This window comes from Cupressus sempervirens, chromosome 7, assembly GCF_028749045.1.
Source record: "Cupressus sempervirens isolate cs-2001-9-10 chromosome 7, ASM2874904v1, whole genome shotgun sequence".
Classification (NCBI taxonomy): Eukaryota; Viridiplantae; Streptophyta; class Pinopsida; order Cupressales; family Cupressaceae; genus Cupressus; species Cupressus sempervirens.
In genome coordinates, this window is record NC_143124.1 from 375,278,307 (window position 1) to 375,290,539 (window position 12,233).

Genomic DNA, 12,233 nt, shown 5'->3' on the forward strand with positions numbered 1-12,233 from the left:
CAAGGATTTAAAGTCCCCCAATAAGGACTAATATGTACTAAATGTTGTTGTAGACTCCTAATAGGGTCCATCCTCTAACTAGGAATATTCATATTAGTACATCATCTTTTGGGTACCATCCCCACCAAAGTTTTCCCTCTAATCAATGGTTTCCCTAGTTAACATATTAGGTGCTATTGTGCATGAATATCTTGTTGTGGTTTTTGATTATATTTCTCGTATGGTTAAGTTTGTTTTTAAGGTTGATATTTGTGATAATAGTTGGATAATTGATTCACCCCACCCCCCAAGTTATATTGATAGACTATATTTTCTCACAAGTAGTTGTAGGGACACAATAGAAAGGAAAAAGACAAAAAGGAAAAAGGAAAGAGTTGAGGAAGACAAGGGTTGATAGGTTAGCCAAGGGAGCATTTTTGAAGGTTGACAACATGGCATGAGATGTGTGGATCCATGCTTATTCACATAGATACCTTGGTTTTGGACATTGATTTGAAAGATTCTATCACTGTATTACAATGGTTTTTTTGGTGAATAATACATGATGATGGATGCTTTTGGAAGTTGGATTTTTTCCTCAATGTGGGTTTCCCATGGGATATCTTGTGTCACATTTTTGTGGGTATGTTATCTATTCTCTTGCATATGGATTTTAATTATATATTTATTTTAGATTTATTATGGGTTATGTGGACATGATTATATTCTTTATTGCAAGTTACCTTACCTATTCATCCTCTAAATATAATGTTTTTGCCACTCCTCAAAACTATTCCCTATTTTTTTAAACTTAATCACAGTTGTCTAATCTGCATCAAGCTAAGATTAATTGAATCTAGAAACTTGGATGTCACACCTTCACCTTGAACATTGTCCTCCAATTCAAATCATCAAATTTTCTTTGAATTTATCCTATCATAAATTTGATAACTAACTTCATCCTTGGGGATTTTTTTAGTGGAAAATCTTTGCTAATTTGTGATTCATTTAGTGAATAAAACCTACATATGGGGTCAACCCTATTGCTGACATATTATATAACTTAGCTCCAAAGCTTGGGTCAATCAACCATTATTTTACACGTATGGGTCCCAAATCCTAGTCCAATTGCCATAGTAATCTACATTTAGGACATATTTACTTTAAGTTTTTTGCTACCCTTTATGTAATGTTTTCTTATTGGACAATGTTATTTTTACCTTAACATAACAAAATGTTTTCTCTAGGTCCAATCATTGCCTATGATTTTGCTGACATGTTTCTCAAACTACCTTCATTTAGCCAACTATTTTATATTTTGGGCTTAGATAGGATGCATCATTTCTCCTACTTTTTACATAACCACTTGTAATTTTCACCCAATTTTTCAACATAGTTTGGTATATATACATTCATATGATACTTTTATTTTACACAATTTTATATTTTTTGATTTGATATTTCTTATTGTTTCAAAAATTTCAAAGTGTTGAGTAAATTGTCCAATTTTGGCTTGTAATTTTCCTTAAAGGTAAGTGATTTTTAATTTATTTTTTATGTAATTCATTTTAGCTAGGTATGAGATACCCTTTAGACATGTGACATGTGTCATCTCACTATATCAAACATTGAGGACACACATATCATAAATGAATCTAAGGAAAAGTGATAGCATTCCCCAAATTGACCTAAAATTCATCTCAAACCATTTAACTTTCTTTTAATCAATGGTTAGATGTAAGAAAGAGTCCTAAGTCATGAGTTATGATTGATAAAATATGATTACATATGTCATTAATGATCACATTGAAATAGTTTGACATACTTGTCCTAAATTTGGGAAGAATCAGACTTTATGTTATAACATTTAAAATTAGGCCTAAATTAGATCCAAGGTTGTTGATCTATCTTACATCGATGGTCCAACTCAATTCCTTTCACCATAACAGTTATTTTTGGAAACTACAATTGGAACAATTGTTATATTTTTATTAATGTCAAACCTGATTTGTGAGACAATTGCTACCTAAATAGAGTGCCATATCAAGATAATTGATGAAAAGTATTTGATAAGAAGAGATAATGAGAGGATTTAGCAAAAAGGTTGAGTTATTGGAATTGCAATGGGCACTTGATTAGTTAGAATTTGGCAAGATAATGTGTTTTTTAATCATAACACTAAGTATAGAAGATAGTTGTGTTAAATTCATGAAGAGATGATCAATAAAGAATAAATAATTAGGCTTAATCAAGCTTAAGAGAAAAAGATTAAGGTAATATAGGTATATGCCAAGTGATGCTAGTGTTGATCGATTAATAGTATAAGGTAAGAAGAATGCAATGTTGACCAAGCATCAATATCAATTTATTATAAAAAAATGTGTTGAACAAAATAGTTAGTAACAACTAAGTAATTTGGTAATGACTGAGTGTTAGAAGATATTGTTGACCAATTGAAAACATGTTTTAGTTTGTAAAGGAATCTCAATTTCTGGCTAATAGAGTTGAATTCTTGGAGTATGGAAAATGTGCTTAAGATAAGGATGGATTACTTGGAGCATTTAATTCGAGGGAAACCATGTTTGATAATGTCTATGCATGGATTGAAAGAAAATTTTAAAGAAGTTTGTAAAAGAAGTAGGAAATAAAAAAAATAGAAGGATTCAATGAATTTGACCTAACCCTAAGATCTATGATGGTGTTTAAGAAATAAAAGATCAAGATACCTATTTAAGGAGGCACAAGGGATAATCTAAATGGTTAATATAAGATTGATAATCATTTTTTTATTGTATTAATTGGAGAAATGAAGAAAGAAGTTGAGAAGAGTTGTAAAGAGGTAAAGTATGATCTCTTAAAGGATTTCTAAATAGATCAAAGATAGATGATAATTGAGGTTAGTCAGTGGATCAACATATGAGGTAAATTGTGATCTATATTTACAAAGTGAGTTGTATTTACCATTTCAACCTATTGTTACTTTCTAACCATTGTATGAATTTGAAATCCTTTAATAAAGGTGACATTTTGATGGAATGTTCTTAAGTCCTCTAACAATGCCTCTCCTAATAGGGTGATTAAATTCTTTAAAAATGTCAAACCTAACAGTGTATATTATAACCTTTAATAGAGTTGGCTTCAAATAGAGATCACTTTAGAAGAGTGAAAATTGGTAGTAGGTTACTATTAGTTTTTCCCAAATTGGGTTTCCATGTTAAATCTTGGTGTCATACTTGTGTGGATGTTATGTGAGATGTCTTACTATTAATGTTTTACATTCTATAAGTTTTTTATCATTGGGACAATAAATTGTAAGTTTATGTTACTAGTTATTTTCTATAGAGATTGAGCTACTTAATTATTAGATCTGAAATACTTAAAGTGATTAAAAATTTAATTGGTACATATAGACCCACAGATGATTGATTCACAACCCCCCCTAGTTATTATAAATCATCCTAAGAATTAGTATCAGATCATTTGGTGTGTATAGAGAAGATTTTTAAGGGACTTAAAGATAAAGATCAAGATGTACAGAAAGGAGATACCCAAGTTGAACAAGGAGAACTTCCTTGTATGGAAAAGTTTGATGAAGCTACACATAGCTAGAATTGGAGATTTGACAATATTGTACTTGGAGAATGAATATGTGGTTCTACCTATACCTATGAAAACTAAGAAGATAAAGGAAAAAAAGGAACATAGTCATTCAATGTTGGATATTGCATCTACCCTAAGTTACTTAGAGTTTGTTGATATAAAGATGGTAAAAGGTGAGAACATTACTCAATATGTTGGGAGAATCATATAAGTTATCAATGCTATCAGAGGAGATGAAGGAGATATTAGTGATGAAACTATGATCAACAAGGTACTAAGAACCTTACTTCCTATTTATAGTATTATGGTTTCTACAATACAATAACTAAGATGTACACCTGGTAATAACCTAACCTTGGATAGTATGGTTGGTAGAGTGACTACTTTTGAATTGTCAAATTTTGATAATTTTAGTGCCCTTTCTATTAAAATTTCTTTCAAGTGACAATTGGTTTTACATAAGAAAAGAAAGGAACATATGAAGTTAGTGAAAGTGAAACTTCTAATGATGATCTTGAGGATCCTGAAGCACTAATGGCTAGGAGACTTCCTACAGGAAAAGGAAAATACAAAGGTAAACTTCTTGTAATCTAATTTTCATGCAATAAAGTTGGTCATAATGATGCAAGATGTCCTAATGGGGATGAAAAGGATAAAAGGAAAGTGGACAAGCTCAAAGGAAGAAGAGATGGAAAAGAAAAAAGTAAGAAGTCTTGTTACATTGTTGAAGAAGAGAATTATAATGATTCTAATAGTAATAATGAAGAAGTTGTTTATGTTGTTATGAAAGATGAGTATGATGGAGATGAGAAAATTGCACCCATTTCATATGTGAGTAAAGGTGATAGATGGATAATTGATAGTAGTTTCTCACATCACATGACTGGTGACAAGAGTAAGTTCAAAATCTTGCAATATTATAAAGGTGGTATTTTTAAGTTAGGTAATGATGCACCATCTCTTGTGATAGGTAAAGGATCAATAAAATTGACTGATAAGATCAAAAGTGATAATTCTTATTAGGTTGAAGGACTTAAGTACAATTTTTTGAGTGTGGCCCAATTAAATATTTCATGCTACAAATTTGAATTTGAGAACAAGGTAGCCAAGATATACATTAGTCTAGGATAATTAATTGGAAATAGATACCAAACTAGAGGTAATTTTTTCTATCTAGACCTATCTAATGATACTTATTTGTTTGCTAAATGTGAAGATGTATGGTTGTGACATAAGAGGATATGTCATGTGAATTTTGATAATTAGGTAAGCATTAGAAAGCTGAATAAAGTATGAGGGTTACCAACATTGAAGAAACCTAATAATGTGATGTGTAAATAAAGTTAATGGGGAAAAATGACAAAGTCTAGTTTCAAGAGAAAGACCTATAGTTTTGTTGTTATTTTTGAATTGGTCCACACTGACCTTTTTAGATCTATTGGTGTGAAAATATAATGCGGTGATAATATTTTATTCTATTTTTTGATGACTACTCTAGAATGATGACTGTGATGTTGTTAGAAATAATATTCCACCAATATAACTAAGATAGGGGGGTGAATTAGTTATCCAAAAATTATCAACTTTAAATAATCTTAACCATTAAATAAAAGTAAAAAATAACCATACAAAGATACACATACATAATTACACTAGATATGTTAACTAGGGAAACCCTTGATTAGAGGGAAAACCTCGGTGGGAATGATGCCCAAAAGATGATGTACTAATATAAATATTCCTTGTTAGAGGATGGACCCTATTAGGAGTATATTACAACATTTAGTACATATTACTTCCTTTTAGGAGATTTTGAATCCCTATTAGGAGTTGCGCCAACCCTGTGATGAGTTCTAGAAGATAGAAGGACCCACTATCCAAATAGCTTCAAGGGCAAGACCATTGAACTAACTGTCCAATTGATCTTTCAACTACCCCTTAACAAATAATTATTTTAACTATACTTTAACTTCATTCCTCTATCATTTCAACCAGATCAATCACTATTAGACCTTGTAGACCAAGTCAAGAACCTTTGATTCAAGTATTGAACTTTGGATCATATCATAAAACCTTGATAATGGAGTTTTCTTCACCTTCTCTCTGCTTTACTTATCTTTGCATTCCTCTCTTTGTGCTTCTTTCAATCATTAGTACATCCCATGAATGATGGAAAATGTTCTTTCTTTATACCAAATCCATAAAAAAATTCCCTGAATTGGTTATTACACCTTCTCAGTTAATTATTATAGGATCTCATTAAGAACATGTTGCACAAGTAACAATAATAGCAATCTTTCACCTTGTAACTTGAATAACTTTCTGTATGTGTAACATTATGATGAACAAGATTAGCTACATTGTCCCTAGAATATCTTCTTCACATCTTTAACTTCAACTTTTTAGAATAAAAAAATTGCTAAGAGATATAACAAGTTTACCAGAACATGCTTCTATAAACTCTATCTCAAAACAATCTTCACCAAAACTTCCATGACTTCTTCTAAACTTAATATCTTATGATTCTAAAGTTAGCTTCATATACTAGACACTTATTATTATCTCCCTTTAACCTTTCTTAGTGAAAATTCTCAAATATCTATCTATACCAACTTGATCTTTACCATTATTCTTTTATCAAATACCACATAAAACTACTATGTTGACATTAATGACAAAACATAGTCATGAATGTAACATATCATCATAATAATGATATAATCACATTTCTACAATACTCCCACATAGAAGTATAATTAGAATTCATGCTTCCAAAAATATACTCCTTTGAGATTGATCACAACATAGATGAAAAAAATCTAGTTCCAAAAATACCAACTGTAAAAGAATGTTAACCACAATCTACTTGGTGAAAATATCCACAATTTTCTCTCTAGTGCTTATATACTCCAATCTAATTTACTTTTCTACAATTTTCTCTCTCAACATATGATATTTGATAGAAATGTACTTAGTCTTAGACTGCAACATTGGATTCTTAAACATATTCATTGTGCATGTGTTATCATAATGTATGACAACAAGTTCACTGAATTCTATCCTTATATTCTTTAGCATCTGCTTCATCCAAACAACTTGATTACAATTTTTTTCTACAACAACATATTTTACTTCAGCTATACTTTGTGAGATATAGTTTTGCTTCTTGGTTAACCAAGAAATCAATCTTCCTCCAAGAAATAAGGCTCCACCACTGATGCTCTTTCTGTCATCCATACTATTTTCCCAATCAACATTAGTATAAGCATATAAAGTGAAATCATTAGATCCATCATACCACAATCTAAACTTTTTTGTTCCTTTAAGGTATCTAAATATCATTTTGAGTATTGCATAATGTGCTTCTCTAGGATCAGCTTGAAATCTTGCAACAATTCCAACTACATTTTCTATATTTGGCCTTGTGTGAGTTAGATATTGCAACCCTCCCATCATAGATTTGTACTCCTTCTGCTTAATAGTAGGTGTCTCATCCTTTGTAGATAACTTGTGTCTAGTCACCATAGGTGTTTCAACTACTTTACATGTTTCCAAACCAAACCTTTTCAATAGATCTTTCAAATACGTAGTTTGAGGAATAAAGATTCCTTCTTTATCCTGCATAATCTGTAATCCTAGGAAGTATTTCATTTTTCCTATCATGCTCATTTCAAATTCCTTCTTCATTTCTTCTAAAAACTTGTCACTTTCATCATCATTTCCTCCAAATATGATATCATCAACAAATATTACCAAAATCATCAATCCATCATCTATTTCTTTCTAGTATACATTACTCTCTGTCATACCTTTACTAAATACAAGCTTTGTTAAATGCTTGTCTAACCTTTCATACTAGGTTTTGGGTGCTATCCTTCAAGCCATACAATGCTTTATTCTATTTTCATACTATGCCCTTGTCATTTGTTAAAGGAAAACTTTTAGGTTGCTCTACGTATACCTCTTCTTCAAGTTCTCTATTCAAAAATGCTGACTTGACATCCATCTAATACACCTTGAATTTCTTATGTGTTCCATAGGCTAAGAATGACCTTACTACTTCTATTCTTTCCATAGGAGCATAGGTTTTTTCATAGTCTATTCCTTCTTGTTGTGAGTAACCTTTACACATCAATCTTGCTTTGTTCCTTACAACTTCACTTTGTTCATTCATCTTTTTCCTAAATACCCATTTCTTTTCCTATCACATTCTTTTTTGTTTCTTAGCTAACTTTTTCCATGTCTCATTCTTCAATATCTGATCTAATTCTTCTTCCATAGCTTGCTTCCAATAGTCATTTTTCCATGCTTCATCTGCATTATTTCGTTCAACTTGAGATATCATACATAGTTATTCATTAATTCTACTTCTTTTCATCACACCTTTATCTCTTCCTTTGATGATTTCCTTAGGTGAATGATTCTTTTTCATATTATTACAAGAAGTAGAAGTTATTATTGATGTAGAGAGCACAACTAAGAAGCTTCAAATGGGCTTCCCACTCTTGAAATAAACCAACTAGCTATCAAATCTTCAATCTTATTACAAGGTTTCAACACACTACAATACTCCAAAGAAACACACTCTCCAACATCACCAAGAATCCAAGGACAAAGAACCAAACTTGCCCACTTTATGGGTTTTGCACCAATTTCCCACAACTAGGTCAATACTAGGAAAAAACCCTAGAAGTTTGTCCCAAGGGTTCTAAGCTATTAAATGATCCTAGGGTACCTATTTACCCTAGACTACACCAATTATTTTAATCATATGCTTGCATAAAGCCTCAAACCCCAATTTGGCCTAGTAGCCCTGTGAGCCCCTTTTAACACTCTTGAAATGGATTTTTGGATCTAACTTCACAAAATTTCAAACAAGACCCCAAAAAAATTAGGTTTTTGAATACCCTTTTCAAAGTTACTTTGAACCCCAAAGCACCAAGTTCTATCTTGACTCTAGCATTCCCTTTCCTTCACAAAGCAACACAAACCTAACTAATTAAGTCAGGCTTGGCTTACAAAGAAACCAGTAGGAAATGGAGTCGTGGAAATATACTCAATACTATAGAATTAATGGAAACACTGAAATAACTTATTTCTAAACTATCAACCATTCACTAAGTCCCAAACTCCTGCCATTCACAAATCAACACATTACAAGAGGTCAAATCCTTCATAATACTTGACCTAGGGCTTGGTTGGAAAATCACAAAACACATCCTCCAATTTTGGAACCCTAGAATCTTCAAGAGGACCCTACTTGATGATGTCTTTCTCTAAAATCTATCTTCCATCCTTTATTGGTTTATTTCCCCACTTGACCAAGTATTCATAATATCATTTCCTCCTTGTCTTATGGGTTTTCCTTTTGCCCAAAACGGCTTCAATGGAAGGTTTAAGCACTTATGGTAGTTCTTGTAGTAAATTTTATTCTTCTTTCTGCTGCACTACCTCAACTTCCTCACTATCCTTTGGACCCTTGAGTGCATAGATATCTGCCACATTAAAGATAGGAGAGATCCCTAAATTAGTAGGAAAGTAAATGTGATATTCATTGTTGCCACATTTCTTCAAAATTTTGAATGGTCCTCTCTTCTTCATCATAAACTTAGTATACTTCTCCCTTGGCATTATCTCCTTCCTTAGGTGAATCATTACTAGATCCCCTACCTAAAAATTTAAGTACCTTCTCTTCTTATCAACATGTTCCTTGTACTTGCTTGTTGAAAGGTCCAACTTATCCTTAACTTGTTGATGGATGTCCTTTATAACCTTTACAAAATCTTTAGCTTGTACACTCTTCTTGTGACTATCTCCCAAGTCTCTCAACTCCAAGACTCCTCTTGGATGACCTCCATATACAATTTTAAATGGAGTTAAACCTATACTTCTATTCATTGAATCATTGTATGAGAATTCAGCCTATGGAAGAACAACATTCCAAGCAACTCCATGTTCTTTGGTTGGACATCTCAGTAGGTTACCCAATGACCTATTGACAACTTCAGCTTGGCCATTTTATTTGGGATGGTATGCTAAAGAAAATGATAGTGTATGCCCAACCTCTTCCATAACATTCTCTAAAAATGTCCAAGAAATTTAGAATCTCTATCAGACACAATGTTCAATGGCAATCCATGGAGCCTAACAACTTCCTTAAATAAGATACCAGCTATGTGAGAAGCATCATGAGTTTTTTTTACAAGGTATAAAATGAGCCATCTTAGAGAACCTATCAATAACAACAAATATGATACCAAATTCACTTTTAGTCCTAGGCAAACCCATGACAAAGTTCATGTTGATGGAGTCCCATCGCTTAGTGGGTGTAGGTAAAGGAGTATACAGTCCAACATTTGATTATCTCCCTTTTTCCTTTTGATAAATATTGTAGCATTCTACAAACTTCCCAATATCTACCTGCATCTTTGGCCAATATAAAAATCTTCTAACCTTCTCTAAAGTGTTATCAATGCTAAAGTGTCTTGCAAGACTCACACAATATTTTTCTTTGACAATGTTCTCCCTAACTAATCCTTTAGGTACACAAAGTTGATTACCTTTAAATAATAATCCATCTTGTTATATAAACTCAAAAAAGTCAGTATAATACCTTTAATTCATTGTTTGACAAACCTCATATGCCTCCTTAAAGTCTTCATCTACTACATACATGTTCTTCATGGCTTCAATACCAATACCACTCACTTGAATTTATTTTACTATCAAATTCCTCCTGCTAAGGGCATCTACAACTTTTTTTGTTGTCCCCTTCTTATTTTTTATGGAGAAAGTGTAATCTTGGATGAGTTCCATCCACTTCATGTGCATGTGGTTCAGCTTTTCATGTCTATTCAAGAAGCTAAGAGCTTGATTATTAGTAAAAACAATAAATTCTTTGGGCAAGAGATAATGCCTCCACTTTCTCAAGGATTGAACCAAAGCATACATTTCTAAATCATAAGTTGAATAATTTTGTTTAGCTTCATTTAGCTTTTCACTAATAAAGGCTATAGGCCTCCCTTTCTTGGCTTAACACTCCTCCTATTGCCTTGTTATTAGCATCACATTCCACTATGAACACCTTATGGAAATTAGGTAATGCTAAGATTGGTTTCTTTGCAACTCTCCTCTTAAGATACTCAAATGACTTATCTACCTCATTATTCCATACAAATTTACATTTTATTACCCCTTTTATAGTATCAATCATAGGGGCACAAACACCAATAAAGTTCTTCACAAATTTTCTATAAAAACTTGCAATACCATGAAATTTTTTTACCTTAGTGGTTGTCCTAGGTGTAGGCCAATTTAGAATTTCTTCTACCTTGGATGGATCCATATTTAATTTATTTTTGGAGATAATGAACCCAAGGAACACCAACTCTTCATGAAAAAATTAACACTTCTCCAAATTTATCTCCAATTGCTCCTTATTTAACCTTTCAAGGACTAAATCCAAATGCTTTAGGTGCTCCTACTTTCTCTTTATGAAAACAAGAATGTTATCCAGATAAACAACACAAAATTTGTTAATAAAAGGCTTTAAGACTTCATTCATAAGTCTTGTAAATGTGCTAGGTGCATTAGATAGGCCAAATGACATCACAAGCCATTCATATTGTCCCTCATTTGTCTTGAAGGTTGTTTTCCATTCGTCACCTTCCCTTATCCTGATTTGATGTTGACCACTCATTAAGTCCATCTTTGAATAGTGACTCACACCTATTAGACAATCCAAAAGATCTTCAATTCTTGGCATGAGAAACCTATATTTGATATTTATCTTGTTAATGGCTCTAGAATCCATACATAGCCTCCATGTACCTTCCTTTTTAGGAGCTAGTATGGTAGATATAACATAAGGACTAACACTCATCCTTATAAAGCCTTTGGCCAACAATTCTTCAATTTGCCTTGCTAATTCTACATTTTGTTTAGGGTTAAGCTTGTAGGATGCCTTATTTGTTAATGTAGCACCAGGTATCAAGTATATGCAATTGCTTAGCTCCCTTTCTAGTGGAAAACTTTCTGGTTTCCTGCCTGCAACAACACTCTTATATTGTTCCAACAACTCCCTGACCTCTCTAGATCCTACTTTATACTCCATACTCCTTGCTTGGGGCATAACTTTGACTTCCTTCTTAGGTCTGACTATGATGGAAAAAAGTGGTTTTTTCTCCTCCTTAATGGTCTACAACAATTCTTTGTGTCCTACCATCATTGCACTAATCACCTTATGGCTTCCATCATTAGGGAGTGGCCTCATAGTGTAGGTTTTCCCACCCTTGGTTATGCTATAAATTTATTTTTTCTCATCATGCCTAGCATCTACATCATACTCTCAAGGCCTTCCTAAAAGTAAATTGAAAGCATCTATTTTAGTCACATCACATAGAATTTTATCTTTATACTCCCCAATGAAATTGTACCCATACTTGTTCACTAATGAAGGCATGCTTCTCTATGTTCAACCAAGACACTCTATAGGGGCAAGGGTGAGGTATTGTTTACAATCCTAACTTTTCTACCATCTCCTTAGAAGCCAAATTATTAGTTGAAATAGAATCAATAATAAATTTACAAACATTACCACTTACGATGCATGTGGTTCTAAACAATGACCTTCTTTGTGGTGGCTCCTTATCAAT